This window comes from Neoarius graeffei, chromosome 17 (genome assembly GCF_027579695.1).
Source record: "Neoarius graeffei isolate fNeoGra1 chromosome 17, fNeoGra1.pri, whole genome shotgun sequence".
Taxonomy (NCBI): Eukaryota; Metazoa; Chordata; class Actinopteri; order Siluriformes; family Ariidae; genus Neoarius; species Neoarius graeffei.
The window spans coordinates 71,368,330-71,387,752 of record NC_083585.1 but is presented as its reverse complement, the minus strand read 5'-3'; the positions used below and the strand labels follow the sequence as shown (position 1 = coordinate 71,387,752).

At 44.0% G+C, this 19,423-nt stretch overlaps 1 protein-coding gene across 1 annotated transcript in view; it reads left to right on the top strand.

Moving 5' to 3' along the window:
- ttpa (tocopherol (alpha) transfer protein) overlaps positions 1-19,423 on the top strand; it is a 38,245-nt gene that overhangs the window by 18,214 nt on the left and 608 nt on the right. The gene's annotated exons all lie outside the window — the stretch shown is intronic.

Below are 19,423 nucleotides of genomic sequence, written 5' to 3'. Positions count from 1 at the left end.
AAAGAGATATTCAACTAGTCTTTATTAACAACAATTTCAGTTGATACAATTTTGATTCATCTGACAAAGCAACAAACAAACAAACAACTAAAATGAACAATTCAATCACAATTTGGTAAAACTTCAAGTTAACAGTATATGTATATATACATACTAATATTCTTGTTCCACAATTGACAATCTATTATTGTATCATCATTTAAAAAGACAGAAGCAAAGATTCATTGGACACACAACATAACACATCTCCTTGCCCCCACATTTCAACAAATTCATCTAGACCTGAGATCATTTTATAATAAGCAAATTCTATTTTCAGCCGAGTTGCCACTAGACCTTTGGTCATGAGAAATGGGTTGACCAACCCTGATTCCAACATTTTGTTTCTCCTTGTAAGCCAAATGCTCATTTTAGCCTGACCTATCAGAAAGTTAAGAAGACTAATTTTCCTTAATTTTGATGCACTGTATTTTAAACTGAAAATGAAATTTACCTCACTCAGCTCCTCTTCAAATTTCCTGAAACATTCCTTCAATAAACCAAATAAGCTTCTTAACTTCCCACACTTTAGCCGTAGATGTTGCAATGTTTCCACTTCCTGTCTACCCTGGGATCTATATCTATATGTATATCTATATGTGTCTGTTTGTGGCCACAGGCCCATGTACTATTCTCCACTGGAGATCCGCAGTGCATTTCTCTATAGGAGTTTTGTACAGGGACCTCCAGCATCCTCTGGGGGATGAGCCTGGTGCAAGCAACCCCGACCACCTCGACTCCTGCAGTCTGTCCAATGTCGCCTTGTGTGTGACCTTGACACTCAGAGAGTATAAGGTCTTTTTTGATGTTGCTGAAAAGTCTGCTAGTTGGGATGTTTTAAAGGATAGGAGTGTCTGTTCCTCCTCATCCTGGTTTTCCACCACAGCAGTGATAGCCAGAGATGGGAAGAGCAGTTCCCCTCCATAAACCTCTGGGACAGGTTCTGTTCCAAGTGCCCTTCTGAAGTTACCGGGAGTGAGGACAAGACTTTGTCTAGCAGTCTTTGTAGCAAGCGGATTAATTTTATTCCTGACTCCTCGGTCAGTCTTTCAGCCGTTTTCCATGACCTTCCACTCCTTAGGTTAGCTGACTTCACCAGACCAGCCCTTACAAATGCTCTTTTCACACCTGCAGAGTTCAATGTCCTGCTCTGTATAAAGACATTATGAAACAGTGGTTCCTGTCCTACATGGCCATAAAACTGTGTGGTAAGTCTCTGAGCCTTTATGACCTTGTTCCAGGCCTTTAGCATGGTTTGATAAAATCCCATAGTCCCAGACAAGTCCATCCCTTCCAGCCTCATCAAAAAGAGATGTTTGTCATAGCCCAGATTCCCAGCTTTACGTAAGAGTAAGCAGGCTGTTTTTGTCCACGCCAGCTCTCCCCTGTATAGAAGACACTGTGCTGACTGTAAATGGAAGGCTGTGATGTGACTCTGCAGATCAATTGGTCCTTGACCTCCTTCATGCAAAGGTAAGAACAGCATGGCAGGTCTGGTCCAGTGATATTGCCACCAGAAAAAGTTTACCAGCTTCTTCTGGATCTTCTTAATGAGTGCTTCCGGTGGATCTAGGACAGTGAAACAGTGCCACAGCATTGAAACAATCAGTTGTTCACAACCACAGCTCTCCCCCGGTATGACAACTGGGGCAGGACCCAAGTCCATCTAGACAACCTGGCACCTACCTTTTCTATAATCCCTTCCCAGTTTTTCTTTTTTAAAATCCTCACTACCAAGGAAGACACCTGGACATTTCATTCCCTCCCTGCTCCACTCCAGTCCTGCTGGCAGAGTTGGCAACCCTTTCCTTTGCCACTGACCCATTATGTATGCTGTGCATGTTCCTAAGTTTATTTTGGCAGATGAAGCTCTTTCATATAAGGCTAAATTGCACATAACACTACCTACATCCTCCTGTCCTCTTATAAAGACAGTCACATCATCTGTATAAGCAGACAGAGCTACTTTACCTTGTTCATTCACTTTCTGAAATGGAAGCCCCATTAGATCCTGTCTAAGTTTATGTAGTAAAGGTTCTATTGCTAATGAGTACAACTATCCTGATAAAGGACATCCTTGTCTAATCCCTCTAAAAACTTTATCTGGATGACTAAGTCCACCACCGACTTTTAAGATAACAGAAGCCTTGGAGTATAGTAGTTTAGCCCAGGAAATAAAAAATGTTACCGAAACCAAAAGCTCTCAATGTTTTAAACAAATATTCATGATCAAGCCTATTAAAGGCTTTTTCTTGATCAATGGATAAAAAACCAAATTTAAGTTCTTGAGTAGTTGATAGATCGATAATATCACATATTAAGAATAGATTGTCCATTATTGTACATCCAGGAATGCAATATGATTGATTTATGTGTACTATAGTGTCGATGTGTTTTTTTTTAATCTATTTAAGAGGCATTTAGATAGTATTTTATAATCAGTACACAGTAATGAAACAGGTCTCCAATTTTTTAATAGTCCAAGGTCCCCCTTTTTTGGTAGCAGTGAGAGAACTGCTCATGTGCAGCTTGTAGGTAACCTCCCTGAGTTGAAGCAGTCCATGAAGACCTCCTGTAAATCTTTTCCCAGTACTCTCCAGAAATATTTGTAGAATTCTGACAGGAGGCCATTGATACCGGAGGAGCATCCATATGACATGTCCTGCACTGCCTTTGACATTTCCTCCATCATAATGTGGGTTTCAAGAGCAGCTGCTTCGTCTGGCCTCAGCATTGGTAGTCCTTTGTGCAGCTTTTCTATGTACTGATGAAGGGTCACAAGTTCCAGCGCTAAAGAGGTCCTTGTAAAAATTGATGGCCAGTTTTCTCATTTCCACAGAGTCTTCTGTAATTTCCCCATTGGGCCACTTGAGGTGGAGCATGAGATTTTGTTCTCTTACTTTCTTTTCTAATTTGAAGAAGAATGACATCGGGGCGTCCATGTCTTTGAGTGTAGAGATCCATGCTTTTACCAGGGCTCCTTTTGCTTTCTCCTGCAGAAAGGAGCCTAGAGCTCTCCTCTTATCCTCTAGTTTGTAATGTTATTATGATCATTTCTATTAACTATTTCCTCCTCAACCAGTTTGATTTCTTCTTCTAATTTTTTAATTGCGTTCCTCAATGCAGCTGATGAGTGTGCTAAGTATTGTTGACAGTAGATCCTGATTTGGACTTTCCCCACCTCCCACCATGAGATTAAGTCCTCAAATTCATTCTTTTTTAATCTCTATTGCTCCCAAAAAGCTGAAAAATGTTTACAGAAAGAATTGTCCTGGATTAGCCTGATATTAAATTGCCAATATGAGCTTTGTGTTGAACAACCAGATAATGATAGATCTACTGTTATCATGTGATGATCTGAGAAGCCAACAAGTGATACTGTTGCTGTTTTTGTTTGATTCCTATAGTGTTTACTAAGATAAATCCTGTCTAATCTAGCTGCACTTATTCAACCTTCTGCCACTTTGACCCATGTGTATTGCTGTCCTGTTGGGTGAAATTCTCTCCATGCATCTGTCAATCCATGTTCCTTCAATAAACCAGATAATAATGAAGCTGATTGTAAATGTGGTTCCTCTCCATTCCTGTCTATTGTAAAGTGTGTTGTGCAGTTCCAGTCCCCTCCAAGAACCATTGCTGAGTTGCTATTATACTATTTCAGAGTATTACGAACTTTTTGAAATAGTTTGACCTGGTCTGGGCCAACATTGAAAGCGTAAACATTTATGAATATAAAAGGTGTATTTTTAATTGTGGCCTGCACTATAATAGCCTGACCCTGCTCTACTTCACTGAAGGAAATGTGAAAAGGACTCACATTCTGTGAGAAGAGTATTGCTACTCCTGCACTTATGTTAGTACCATGGCTAAAGAAAACCTGCCCCCCTCCAGCTCATCCCCCAGTCCACCTCATCATCACTACAGCTATGTGTTTCCTGCAGAAATAGAACATTGATTTTTTTTTTTGTCCTGCTAAGCTCAGTGATCATAGCTCTCTTATTCTTATCTAACCATTTATATTTAAGGAGCTAATCCTTAAACTTCCCATGAGGAGAGTTAAAGAAGGAGAAAGAGACACAGAGAAATACACCAGTAGAAGAAAAGACACCCTCAGTGCTTTACCCATTTTATTTCCTTCTACAGAGAGGAGCTTTTCCCCCTTTTTTCTTTTCTCAGTTTTGTCAGTAACTTTTTTAATTGAAACTTTTTTTGCTTGTTCAGTTGATCTTCACCAAAGAACTAGAGACCAGAGGTCTAAGCTGTGACATGTGGAACGTGGGGTGGATGCGTTGCATGGTGAGTGGTAGTGCCATTCTGACGGAACATGGGTTGATTACCTTTTTGATGAGGAAGGGTCCTAGGTACCTGGGAGCCAGCTTGCGGGAAATGGTTCTGAGTGGCAGATGGCGTGTGGAGAGCATGATTCGTTGCCCCACCAGGTAAGTGGGCGCCTTAGAGCGGAGTTTGTCGGCCTGCCTCTTGGATGCTAGAACAGAGCAAATGAGTTTTCACTGGGCCAATGCTCACATCCTCCTGCAGCAGCATATGAAGGTCTGGGCTTAGGGCATGGCGACCTCCTCCTCTTGGTTGGGGAAGAGTGGTGGTTGGTAACCTAGGGAGCACTGGAAGGGTGAGAGACCTGTGGCAGATGTAGGAAGAGTGCTATGAGCATACTTGATCCAGGGTAGGTATTTACTCCAAGAACTGGCATCCCTGAACACCATGCACCTGAGCGCAACCTCCAAAGCCTGGTTCGCCTGTTCTGCCTGGCCATTGGTCTGTGGGTGGAAGCCTGAGGTGAGACTACAGGTGGCCCTGATGAGTTTGCAGAAGGCCCTCCAGAACTGTGCAGTGAACTGAGGGCCCCGGTCAGAAATGATATCGGTGGATAGTCCATGTAGACGGAAGACATAGTGGACAAGTAATTCTGCGGGTCCTTTGGCTGAGGGGAGCTTGGGCAGAGGAATGAAATGGATGGTCTTGGAGAAACGGTCAATGACAGTGAGGATGCATGTGTTGCCACCTGAGTTGGGGAGTCCTGTGACGAAGTCCAGGGCGATGTGAGACCAAGGTCAATGTGGAGTCGGGAAGGCTCTTAGCAAGCCAGCAAGGGGTTGATTGGTTGTCTTATTCTGGGAGCATGTGTCACATGCTGCCATGAACTCCTCGATGTCCTACTTGATGGATGGCCACCAAAAGCACTGCTGGATGAGTGCCAGGGTTCGGGTGGCTCCCAGATGACAGGCCAGCTTGGAGCCATGACCCCACTGCAACACCTGGGTTCGCACAGGACAGGGAACAAACAGATGGTTAGGAGAAATGTTGTTGGGGTTACCTTCACCGGGGACCTGCTCCAGGGCCCTCTGCATGAGCATCTCAACCTCTAGAATGGTGGCTCCCACCAGCCAGCATGGAGGAAGGATGGTCTCGGGTGGCTTAGGCTCCTCTTGGTGGGAAGAAAACATCCTGGACAGGGCATCGGGTTTGCCGTTCTTGGAGCCTGGGCGGTAGGAGAGCATGAAGTTGAACCAGGAGAAGAAGAGAGACCAACAGGCTTGACGGGAATTAAGGCATTTGGCAGACTTGAGATACTCCAGATTCTTATGGTCAGTCCAGACTAGGAAGGGGAGCACCGACCCCTTGAGCCAGTGCCTCCACTCCTCCAAGGCTAGTTTAACAGCCAGTAGTTCTCGGTCGCCGATGTTGTAATTCCGTTCGGCTGGGGATAGCTAGTGGGAGAAGAAGGAGCATGGGTGGACCTTGTCATCACTGGCCATCTGGGATAGTATAGCTCTGACCCCTGACTCAGAAGCATTGACCTCGACAATAAACTGCTTGGTCGGATCAGGTATGGTGAGAATGGGTGCTGTGGTAAACCTGTGCTTGAGCCTGGAAAAGGCTTTCTCTGCTTCCTCCCCCCCCCACTTGAATTGGGTCTTGGTCGAGGTCAGGGCTGAGAAAGGTCGGGCCACCGTGCTGAAGTTGCGAATGAAGTGCCTATAGAAGTTGGCGAATCCTAGGAAGTGCTGGAGCTCTCGTCTTGAAGATGGGATGGGCCAATCGGCAACTGCCTCAAGCTTGAGGGGATCCATCTGGATCCTTGCTCGGGAGATGATGAATCCCAGAAATGAGACAGAGCTCTGGTGAAATTTGCTCTTTTCTGCATTGACGAACAACTTGTTCTCTAGCAGGCGCTGGAGGACCTGCCGGACGTGACCCCGATGTTCCTCCAGGGAGCGGGAGAAGATCAGGATGTCATCCAGGTACACGAAAACGAAGATGTTTAGGAAGTCCCTTAAGATGTCGTTAACGAGTGCCTGGAAGACTGAGGGCACATTGGTCAGGCTGAAAGGGACCACGAAATCGTAGTGACCAGTGGTGGTGTTAAAGGCCGTCTTCCACTCATCCCCCTCCCTGATCCTGACGAGATGGTATGCATTGCATAGATCTAGCTTAGATTAAATTAGATTCACTTTATTCATCCCACATCAGGGAAATTCACGTGTTACAGTAGCGAGAAAATGTCAAACAGATAACAAATAAAACTGAAATAAAAATTAGACAAATGAAGGATTAAATACAGAGGGCTATTTGCATTATCTACCGTGAAAAAAGTATAGAAAAATTGACTTATTGAGAGGCTCGAAAAATTGCACATTACAGGTAGACTCTGTATATATACACACACATATTTACATAAATAATATATATAGATATAAGTATGCATAAAAATAGTTTAGGGTCTATATTATTGCACATAATAATTGTATCGATGAGAGATGGCAGAGGTAGTAGTGGTGAAGTAGTGCAAATTAAATGACAAACAGGTTATTGGTGCTACGTTACAAGTTGTGGGTGTTATACAGTCTGACAGCAGCAGGTATGAATGACCTGTGGTACCTCTCCTTCTTACACCATGGGTGTAGCAGTCTACTACAAAAAGAGCTGCTTAAAGCCCCCACAGCCTCATGTAGCGGGTGAGAGGGGTTATCCATGATTGAGGTCAGCTTGGCTAACATCCTCCTCTCACCCACCACCTCAATGGAGTCCAGAGGACAGTCCAAGACTGAGCCAGCCCTTCTGACCAGTTTATTAAGTTTCTTCCTGTCCCTCTCTGAACTTCCACAGCCCCAGCAGACCACAGTGTAGAAAATCGCTGATGCTACCACAGAGTCATAAAAAGTCCTAAGCAGTGTCCTGCACACACCAAAAGACCTCAGTCTTCTCAAGAGGTGGAGACAACTTTGGCCCTTCTTGTACAGGACATCTGTGTTGTTAGTCCAGTCCAGTTTGTTGTTGAGGTGAACACCCAGGTATTTGTACTCCTCCACGATCTCAATGTCCAAACCCTGGATGTTCACTGATGCAATTTGAGGAACCGTCCTTCTGAAATCGATCACCACCTCCTTTGTCTTGCTGGCATTGATGCGCAGGTGGTTCAGTTCGCACCAGGTGACAAAGTTGGTTATGACCTCTCTGTACTCCAGATCGTCCCCCTCTGACACATGTCCAATGATGGCTGTATCATCTGAGAACTTCTGGAGGTGGCAGCTGTCCATGTTGTAGCTGAAGTCAGATGTGTAAAGTGTAAAGAGGAAAGGAGAGAGCACTGTACCCTGTGGAGCTCCTGTGCTGCAGACTACCACATCAGACACACAGTTGCGGAGCCTCACATACTGAGGTCTGTTAATGAGGTAGTCGATGATCCATGCAGCCAGGTGGCAGTCGACACCAGCTCCCTCCAGCTTCCCCCTAAGCAGTGATGGCTGGATTGTGTTGAAAGCACTGGAGAAGTCAAAGAACATGATTCTCACAGTGCTCCCAGTGCCCTCCAGGTGCAAAAGTGACCGGTGTAGCAGGTAAATGACAGCGTCATCCACACCAATGCCTGGTCGATATGCAAACTGCAGGGGGTCCATCTCGCTGTTCACCAGGTGTTGGAGGTGGGAGAGAACAATCCTCTCCATGATCTTCATTAGGTGAGACGTTAAAGCTACTGGCTGAAAGTGGTTGAGCTCCCTGGGGTGCACAGTCTTGGGAACTGGAACCATGCATGATGTTTTCCACAGAAGTGGAACTTTCTCCAGACTGAGGCTCAGGTTGAAAATGTACAGAAGAATCCCACAGAGCTGATCTGCACAGTCCTTAAGCAGTCTAGAGTTGATACCATCAGGGCCAGCAGCTTTCCTTGTCTTGATCCTCCTCAGCTCCTTCAACACCTGATCAGCTGTTATGAAGAGGCGAGGGGTGTAGCCGAGGTGCGAGTCCTGTAGAGTGAGGTCGGGGGTGGAGTGTGTGGATTGGTCTGGCAGGGAACGGAGGGGGGTGATGTGGTGTGAGGAGGGAGCTGTTGGTGTCAGAGGTATTATGAGGGGAGAGGGTGGTGGTGGAGTGATATCACAGACCGGTCAGGACTATGGTGAGTGGGGGAGGGTGGGGTGGCACAGTCAAATCTGTTGAAAAAGAGATTCAACTCATTTGCCCAGTCTTGGCCCCCAGATACAGGGCCCCTCCCACTGTCCTTTGTGTGGCCAGAGATGGTTTTCAGGCCTCTCCATACCTTTCCAGTGTTGCTCCCCTTGAGGTGCTCCTCCAGCTTCCTCCTGTAGTTGTCCTTGCCTCTCCTTATCCCCCTCTTCAGTTCCCTCTGCACTGTCCTCATCTCCTCCTTGTTGCCAGATTTAAAAACCCTCTTCTCCTCATTTAATAGGGCTTTTAGTTCAGAGGTCACCCAGGGTTTGTTGTTGGGAAAACACCATACCTTCCTGACTGGCACAGTGTTTTCAACACAGAAATTAATGTAATCCATGATGCAGGTTGTCAGGCTATCAATGTCATCCCTTTGAGGTTCACACAACACATCCCAGTCCATGGTGTCAAAGCAGTCCCTCAGTGCCATACTGGTCTCCTCAGACCAGCTCCTTACATACCTCTTGGTGGGTGGTTGTTTATTCACCATAGGTATGTATGTAAGGCAAGGCAAGGCAAGTTTATTTATATAGCACATTTCATACACAATGGCAGTTCAATGTGCTTTACAGAAGTAAAAACAAAAACAGTAAACAATAGATAAATAAAATTACATAAAATAATTTTATCTTTATTCTAAAATAATTAATTAAAAGAATTAAAAGAATTAAAAGAAAATAATAAGAATTAAACAATAGTAGAAATAAAATATTAAAATGCCAAAAAGAAAAAAGGAGAAAAAGAAAGAGAAAGGGGAAAAAAAACTAGCAGAATAAAATAGAATAAAGTTAAAATAAATTTAAAACATGCAGAGAAAATCAAGATTATAAAAAATGTAAAAATATTAATTATTTAACAGAAAGCATCTGAAAACAGCTTGGTCTTTAACCTAGATTTGAAGCTGCCAACAGCAGGAGCATTTTTAATGTCCTCTGGCAGTTGGTTCCATAGCTGCACTGCATAGTAGCTAAAAGCTGCTTCACCACACTTTGTTTTAACAACTGGTTTTAATAGTAAATTTTTCTGTTGTGATCTGGTAGATCTGATTGGGTTAGGCCGCTGCAACATATCAGAGAGGTAATTGGGCCCTGTACCATTTAGAGATTTGTACACCAGCAGCAATGCTTTAAAGTCAATTCTGTAGCTTACTGGAAGCCAGTGAAGGGACCTTATGGCCCTTTTCCACTACCCTTTTTCAGCTCACTTCAGCTCGCTTCAGCTCACTTCAGCCCGACACGGCTCGCGTTTCGACTACCAAAAACCAGCACGACTCAGCTCGTTTCAGCCCTGCTTAGCCCCTAAAACTCGCACCGTTTTGGAGTGGGGCTGAAGCGAGCCAAGCCGTGCCGAGTGAGGTTGGGGGCGTGAGCAGACACTCCCCTGTGCACTGATTGGTGAGGAGGAGTGTCCTCACATGCCCACACACGCCCCGCGAGCGCGCTGGGATCTGTAAACACCGCAAACCCGGAAGGAGAAGAATTACGAATTACAAGAATTTCTGAAGCCTTATGCGCCTCGCCTCATCTATACGCTCTTGCCAGTCAGTATCTGTTGGCATTGTCGGTGACAACAAGCCACAGCACCAAGACCAGCAACATTAACGACTCCATGTCCTCCATGTTTATTGTTTACTATCCGGGTCGTGAGACTACCGCTTAAAAGCTCACTGAATCAGTGACATACAGAGCATCGTGGACGAGTTCGCGGAGCGCAAGGCTCGTCGTATGCCCTTCAAATAATGCGCGCAGTAGGCTATTGATGTTTTATTATGACCAGTGTTGGGCACGTTACTTTCAAAAAGTAATTAGTTACAGTTACTAGTTACTTTTCCCAAAAAGTAACTGAGTTAGTAACGGAGTTACTTTGTCATAAAAGTAACTAATTACCAGGGAAAGTAATTATTCCGTTACATTTTGTCCCCCCCCCCCCCCCAAAAAAAAAAATCAAATTCAATTAGTGTAATCATAATAAAAGTGAATGTTAAATGTGTTTAATGACTGAAATGGACACTTAACAGAACCAGTTAGTAACATTATCTACACTATATTAATATTTTTGTGGGACAATGTGAGATAAGACATCTATCAAATGTAATATATTTTTGTAGTTATTAAAATTATGTTACTAATTACTGGCCACTGACGAGGACAAACGCTTTGTTCCTCGACATAATGTGCATTGCACGTAAACACTCTTGCCTTTTATTTCAAGTAATGAAAAGTCCTGGCTGTATTTCCAGTGTGAAAGCGCAGTGCTGGGCTGACCGCTCGCCATCGCTGGCGCTTCCGATTGAAAGCGTGCGCAGTAGTGCAGTAGGCGTGGCCTACCTACGTATGTTGTCCAAATCTACTCTGATTGGCTTACTGTGCCGTTGTCTCGTGTCTCCCCGCCCCACACTAAAGCAGAGTAAAGAAAGGCTGAACGAGCAGCGTGCCAGATGAGAACAGCTTTAATAAAGTAACGCATAGTATTTTATTGTAAGTAATGGGAACGGCGTTATAACGATGTAAAAAGTAATTAGTTAGATTACTCGTTACTAAAAAAAGTAATGCCGTTAGTAACGCCGTTATTTCTAACGCCGTTATTCCCATCACTGATTATGACCCATGTACAGTATGTCACCTAATGTTTTTTTGTTTCTGAGTTACATGTTCGTTTGAAGGACTTAATGTACAAAATAACATAGTTGCACCCCGTAGTGTTGAAATTGGTAAACACAGTGCATTCAGTGAGGTTTGCACCGCCCTCCTTTTATTTCTGACTCTTCCTGTCAGCGTTGCAACCTCTGAGCGCTCATTCGTATGCCCTTCAAATAATGTGCGCAGTATAGGCTATTGATGTTTTATTATGAGCCATGTACAGTATCCTAATGTTTTTTGTTTCTGAGTTACATGTTCGTTTGAAGGACTTGATGTACTAAATAACATAGTTGCACCCGGTAGTGTTGAAATTGGTAAACACCGCAGTTGCGGACATTTTGTAGCCTAAAATGATGTTATGATAAGCTTTAATAAAGGGCCCGGTCATTTGCCCCGCCCCCGGCCCGGCTCTGACTTGTTCCGCCACTGTCACTGATGTCACTGTTTGCGCTGCTTAACGACATCACGTGACGTCCACCCACTTTCGCTAACTCCACCCAATGTGTCCACCCACTTCCAGCCAGCACGGTTCAGCGCGGTTGTAGTCGAAATGCAACTCCAGCAGCCCCGCTCAGCTCGACTCAGCTCGACTCAGCACGGCACGGCTCAGCCGCGTTTGTAGTGGAAAAGCGGCATTAGAATTGGAGTAATGTGCTCTGTTCTTTTTGTTCGTGTGAGAACCCTCGCCGCTGCATTTTGAACAAGCTGAAGTCGTTTGATGGTCTTTTTTGGCAGGCCTGTGAAAAGGCCATTGCAGTAATCAACCCTACTAGAGATGAAGGCATGTATTAGTTTTTCCAGATCATGTTTTGACATAAGTCCTCTTAGTTTGGAAATGTTTTTTAGGTGATAAAATGCCGTTTTAGTGATTGCTTTCATGTGACTGTCAAAGTTTAGCTCGCTGTCAATGAAAACACCAAGATTTTTAACCATTTCTTTAGTTTTAATCCCTTTTGTGTCAAGAATAGTGGTAATCCTGAGTCTTTCATCTTTTTTTCCAAATAGAATTATTTCTGTTTTATCTGTGTTCAGCTGAAGAAAATTTTGTGACATCCAGCTATTGATTTGATCGATACACTGGTAGAGACATTCAAGGGGGGCATAATCATTTGGTGATAGAGCAAAATAAATTTGGGTATCATCTGCATAGCAGTGATACAAAATTGAATTTTTATTGATAATTTGCCCAAGTGGGAGCATATAAAGGTTGAAAAGTAATGGTCCAAGAATCGACCCCTGGGGGACACCACAGGTCAAGGGCATTGACGTTGAGGAACAATTTCCCAGGGTAACAAAGAAGCTTCTATCTTTTAAGTATGATTTTAACCAATTGATAACTTTACCAGTCAATCCAACCCAGTGTTCAAGTCGATATAGCAGTATGTTGTGATCAACAGTATCAAAAGCTGCACTGAGGTCCAGTAATACCAGGACCGATGTTTTGCCTGCATCAGTATTAAGACGTATGTCATTTATAACTTTAATCAGTGCTGTTTCAGTGCTATGATTGGCATGAAATCCTGACTGAAAATTATCAAAATGGCTGTTTGATATCAAGAAGGCAGTTAATTGATTGAAGACAATTTTTTCCAGGATTTTCCCGATAAATGGTAGATTTGATATTGGCCTGTAATTATTTAACACTGAAGGATCCAGATTATTTTTTTTAAGAAGGGGCTTTACAACAGCTTTTTTTAGGGACACAGGAACAACACCAGTCTCCAAGGATGTATTTATAATTTGAAGCACATCTGTAATTATAAGATGAAGAACAGACTTAAAAAAGTTGGTGGGCAGAATGTCCAGTTCAGATGTTGAGGAACTGAGATTTTGTACAGTTTTTTCAAGAGTCTCATAATCAATTAAACAAAATTCTGACATTGTGTTGAAGTTATCTATCTGTGTCATTGGTGATTGCAGTTTTTCAATTTTTTGCAACTGAGATATATTATGAGAAATATTCTGCCGTATTTTATCAATTTTACCTTTGAAGAAGGATGCAAACTCATTGCATTTATTAACTGAGAGAAGTTCAGGTGCTAATTGTGGTGGGGGATTAGTTAGCTTCTCTACTGTTGAAAATAGCACACGGGCATTGTTCATATTCCTGCTGATGATATTGGAGAAGAAAGACTGTCTTGCTTTACGAATTTCATAATTATAATTACAAAGCATCTCTTTATGGATTTGATAATGGATGTGAAGTTTAGATTTGCGCCATTTTCTTTCAGTCTTTCTACATTCTCTCTTTAGCAGTTTAACAGCCGGGTACTGCTTCCATGGTGCTTTCTGCTTATCATTGACTCTTTTATTTTGAATGGAGCAATATCATCCATAATTTGGGTCATATTTAAATTAAAAAATTCCAGTAAATCATCTACAGAGTCTGACATTTTGGTTGAGTTCTGAGAGAGAGCTTGCTTAAAAAGAGCACATGTGTTGTCGTTTATGACTCTCCTGCCTATAGTCGTTGAGCTATTCTGAATGTGAGGAGACATAGAAACTTCAAAGAAAACACAGAAATGATCAGATAAGGCCAGGTCAACAACAGTATAAGAAACAGTAAGACCCTTTGTGATGACGAGGTCAAGAGTATGACCACGAGAGTGGGTCGGTCCCTGTACATGTTGTACTAGGTTAAAGTTATCAATAATTGCAAATAGTTCTTTGGCATAAATGTTATCAGTATTATCTACATGCAAGTTAAAATCCCCAGATATAATAAGACAATCAAACTCTAAGCAAATGACTGATAACAATTCACCAAACTCTTCAAGAAAGACTTTGGCTGAATGTCTTGGAGGCCTGTAAATAGTTAATAATAATATGTTAGGAGAGCATGTAACAAGTGCACATAAGTGTTCAAAGGACATAAAATCACCAAGTGAGGATTGTTTACATTGAAAAGAGACTTTGAATATATTTGCGATCCCTCCACCTTTCCCTTGTCGGGTAACATTCAAAAAATTAAAATTTGGGGGAGCTGCTTCGATAAGGGTGGTAGCACTATTTGCTTGATCCAGCCAGGTTTCAGTTAGAAGCAAAAAATCAAGATTGTGTTTACAAATAAGATCATTAATTAAAAATGACTTGTTTAAAAGTGATCTAATGTTCAGAAGGGCTAGTTTTACAGTAATATTTGGTTGTGCACTCTGATGCTGTTTTAAAACAGGAAGGAGATTAGATTGGTTCACCCCCAGGGTTAAATGTGCTCTATGTTTTCTGTTTCTTATCAACACAGGAATAGTGTCAACATCGGATCCCTGCTTTTTTCTACATCCATTTGCAGGGACCCAGAGTACATCAAACAAGACTTTCTAAATGTTCCATTTGGTTTGAGGGTGAAAGGACTGGAGATGACATGTATCTTTTGGATTGTGAAAAAGATTTGTAGCCAGCTGAAAGTCCTGGACGAACACAATTTTGATGAACTGGGTACACTGCTTGTCGTGAGAAATTTGGACTGGAAAAAGAGAGTGTAGCCATAGGAAGCAATTTTTTCATGCTATTTGGGAAATCCATCCGAGGAGAAGTGGAGTCGTCTGTCCTTGAATGTTGGGAGGCCTGCAAGTCAGATGTTTGTGTGTCCTTGATGACGACTTGCAAAGATGATTGTTTAGGCTTTGTAACTATGTCAGTCTGTGACATCTTATCAACTGTTTTCCTCGGTGCTGGCTGAGAAAAGATTGCAAGTTTGTAGTGGTCTGCTAAGACTCTGGCTCCAATCCAGCTGAGTTCAGTGCTATTTGGCTTGTAGAATTCTTTGCGATTCCAAAAAAGATTAAAATTGTCTATGAAATTCATACCAAATGAAGAACAAGTTTTTCCAAGCCAGGTGTTAAGACTGAAGAGTCGAGAAAAAGCAAAACTTCCTCTCGCTGGGAGTGGGCCACTGATAAAAGATTGAATTCCAGTCTTATAGAGCTCAGAAAAAAGTTTTCTGAAATCATCTTGGACAAACAGCTGTTCTCTGAAAACATCGTTTGCTCCCACATGTACAACGATACGCTTAATCGTTTTATGCTCGGACATGAGTTTCAAAATTCTGTCTTTGGTGTCAGAGATGGATGCATTTGGAAGACAACAAATAATCATCTCATAAACTTTTAATTGTCTTACAGTGGAATCACCAAGAACAAGGGTTGTGGGATCAGGTGGTGTTACGAGCTGCTTTTTGCCTCTTCTCACAGCTCTTCGATCTTGGTGCGATCTCTTTTTACTATGTGTTTGTCCACTTGACAAATCCTCTTCCACATCCCTGAGGCATTCAAATTTGTTCTGAAGCTTTATGGGCTGTGGATTTTCCATAGGATTGTAGATCCTATTGTAATTTGTAGAACGAGCTGGTGTTGAAGTAATTACTCTTCTGTTTTTGTTTTTAGGCTTAGCACCCATCATTTGCCAGTTTTCAGTACTCACATTTTGTACAGCTTGAGTTATGAATTCTTCCACTTGGTCTGCAATGTCCTCAGTCTGTCGGAGCGCAATCTCTGCATTCACAGCCACTGTTTCTGTACTCCTTTCCTGAGATATCGCTTTTAATTCGTCCATCTTTGGCAGAGCATTAATCTTTGATTCCAGAATAGAAATCCTCTGTTCTAATTCCATGCATTTTCTGCAGGATTTTTTGCTTCCTGGCATTTTAAAAAAAAAAATGGAAATTAAAATTAAATTTAAAAGCTTATAAAGATGAAGAAAAGAGAAGAAAAAAAAAAGTGGAAATTCAATGAGAAAGTAAAGTATAGAAATAAAGATTAGGAAAGCAGGAGCAAAGCAAAGAAGCGTCCTACTCGCTTGAGTAGGAGGAGCAAGATGTAGGGGACAAGTGAACCAGATTGTGGTCAGAACGGCCCAACGGGGGGAGGGGTGATGAACTATATGCATCCTTGGTGTTAACATACATTAACTCCAAAGTTCTCTTGTCTCTGGTGTGGTATTTCACATACTGAGTGAAGGTTGGGAGAGTGGAGGACAGGGAAGCATGATTGAAGTCACCGGAGATTAGTAGCAGGGACTGGGGGTGCGATGTCTGAAGCTTTGACACTGTAGTGTGTAAGGGCTCACAGGCTGCAGCAGCATCGGCCGCCAGGGGGATGTACACAGTTATCGCGATAACGTGCGAGAATTCCCTCGGGAGGTAATATGGCCAAATGCTAACCGCTAGCAGTTCAATGTTTTTACTGCAATACTGCTCCTTTACCCTGATGTGCCCCGGGTTACACCATCTGTCATTCACAAACATCGCTATAATCCCTCCTTTCCTCTTACCGCTCTCCTTGGCTTTCCTGTCCACTCTCACGAGTTGAAATCCGTCCAGAGTGACGTGTGAGTCCGGTGAGAGTTCATTCAGCCAAGTCTCTGTGAAGCACATAAGGCTACACTCCTGGTACTCCCTCTGCAGCCTGGTTAGCACCACTAGCTCATCCATCTTATTAGGGAGAGATCTTACGTTTCCCATGATGACAGACGGTATACATGGTTTATACCATCTTTTCTTCTCCTGGCACTTCATTCCAGCTCTGCATTGCCTTCTCCTTCTCCTTAATTCTGCGGGGATCATTGGTCTTTCCACAGGGAGTACCTTGGTGTTGCGCAGTGCTAACAGCTGCTCCTGAGTGTAAACAATGGAGCCGTGGCTAAAAGGGTCCGCTGATGCTGATTTAACTAGCCCCAGAAAGAAAAAGAGAAAAATATAAATGCACAGTCTCATGAGTAGTACATCTCGAGGTGCACAGTTTCGACTGAGACTAGTGCAAAAAGAAACACGAAAAAAGTAAAAAAAACATTCCAAAACACATAAACACGCTCGGAGTTACTGTAACTAGCTGCCACTCTTGCGGCACCATCTTGTAATACTTGGTGAATACCTTGGCTCCCTGGAGTAGTTCAAAGGCTGTGGTCATGAGCGGTAGTGGGTAGCGGTTCTTGACCGTGATGGCGTTGAGACCCCAATAGTCAATGCAGGGGCAGAGTGACTTGTCCTTCTTTTCCACAAAGAAGAATCCTGCCCCTGCTGGGGAAGAGGAAGGATGGATGATCCCAGCTGCCAAAGATTCAGAAATGTATTTCTCCAGGGCTTGCCTTTCAATGGAAGAGAGAGAGTAGAGTCATCCTTTGGGTGGTGCTGTCCCAGGTAGGAGGTCAATTCCACAGTCATAGGGTCTGTGAGGAGGGAGGGACACTGCTCGGGTCTTGCTGAAAACAAGTTTGAGATCCAGGTATTCCAAAGGCACGTGAGAGAGGTCGGGGAACACGCTGGCTGAAGGCTGCGGTGGTTTGGCAGGAGGCAGAGCGGTGTTCAGACAGGAGGCTAGCCAGGACTGGCTCCAGCCTAGGATGGTGTTGTCAGCCCAGTTAAGGTGGGGGTTGTGCTGCATTAACCATGGTAATCCTAGGATGATGGGTACATGGGGGTTGTTCATGACGTGAAGCTGGATGGTTTCTGAGTGGTTACCAGAAATCCTTAGGGTGAGCGGGGTGGTAAGGTGGGTGATGCTGGTCAAGCCGGTGCCATTGAGTGTCAGGACAGTGAGAGGGACATCAAGAGCAAGTAGCAGGATTCCCAGATGCTTGGCAGTGGCGGAGCAGATCAGGTTCCTGTCCACCCCTGAGTCGACGAGGGCCTGGAGGTGGTGATACTGGTTGTCACAAATAATGATGACAGGAAGTAACGGACGATTAGTGGGGGACTGGTTCTGAGCATTGCCCACTAGGGCCCCTTGATTCACTGGTGGGCTCGTCCTTTTAGTGGGCAGGCTTGGCAGATGTGTCCCAGCTGACCGCAGTAGAAGCAGGCCCCCGTACTCCACTGGTGATGTTGTTCCTCCGCTGACACCCGAACCCGGTCTACCTGCATGGGTTCGACGGACACGGCGGGAGGTGGAAAGGAGGTGAATCTGGGGCAGTTCTTTTCTCTCCTCCATTGCTGGATCTGAGCGTCGATGTGGTTGGCGAGGTCCTTGAGGCTGGGGAGGTCTGACGGCAGTTCCTGCGATACCAACTCATCCTTGATAGCGTCGGGCAAGCCTTGCAGGAACATGTCGATCTGGGCGATCTCGTTCCAATTGCATGAAGCCGCCAACGTCCGGAACTTGATGGCTTAATCCAAGGTAGACCGCGACCCCTGCCACAGCTCCATGAACTCTCTGGCCGCCTCCCGGCTGGACAGAAAGCAATCAAAAGTTCGCCTCATCTCCTCGGAGAAATCCTTGAAACTGGAACAAAAGGGTGCATTTGCATCCCAGACCGCTGTTCCCCACTCTCTGGCCTTGCCAGTGAGGAGGGTTATTGTATATGCTACCCGGGAGCATTCTGTGGGGAAGGCCAGAGGTTGCAGTTCTAGGATCAGCGAACATTGAGACAAAAACAATCTGCAAGTACCTGGTTCGCCATTGTAGGGCTGAGGTGCTGGAAGTCTCAGTTCGTGGAGAAAGGTGGTGGCAGGAGCTGAAATAGGAGACGGCTGAGCAGGGGTAGGCATGGCTTGACAGTGCTGCATCTGCATGGTGAGAAGGTTGAGTGCATTGGACAGGGTGGTGAGGTTCTGGGTAATTTGTTGTAGGTCTTGTTGGTTGGTCCTGAGGAGAGTCCCTTGCTGCTGGATGGCCGATCTCAGATGGGCAAGTTCCACTGGATCCATGTTGGCCAGAACATACTGTTAGGGCTGGTGGAGGTATGGTGAAGTTAGGATCCAAAAACAGAACACAGACAGTAATCCAATAAATAAGATGATTTATACAGGGAAGAAAGAGTGTGGCAAAAGATAAACAGGATGAAAAACAAATAGCAAAAACAGTCTGGGCAAAATGAGAACAAACAACTTGACAAAAACATGAGACAGGCAAAGACAAATATGCTAGTGCAAAAAAACATAAACAAGAAAAGACCCTTAGTGCAAGAAACCATGAACCAGAAAACCCTTAGTGCAAAAACCATGAACTAGAAATATCCCTTAGTGCAAAAAACCAAGAACCAGAAAAACGCTAGTGCAAAAACCATGGACAAGAGAAAATCGCTAGAGTGAAAAACCATGAGGAGCAAGAGAGGCACAGAAATGGCTAGAGAAGCAAACAAGATGTTCTGGCAAAAACAGTCTGAGAATGGCCTTTAAATAAGCAGCAGTGAAAACCAAGAAGTGAGTTCAGGGGAGAAGGAATTGCTGTCCTGGATCCGGATCAGCGCTGGCGTGAGAGATCCGTAATCTCCGGAGTGGATGTGCGGGGCAGAGCATGACACTGATCTTACACCAGGGGCAGATTCCCCATAGCCCTGTGGCA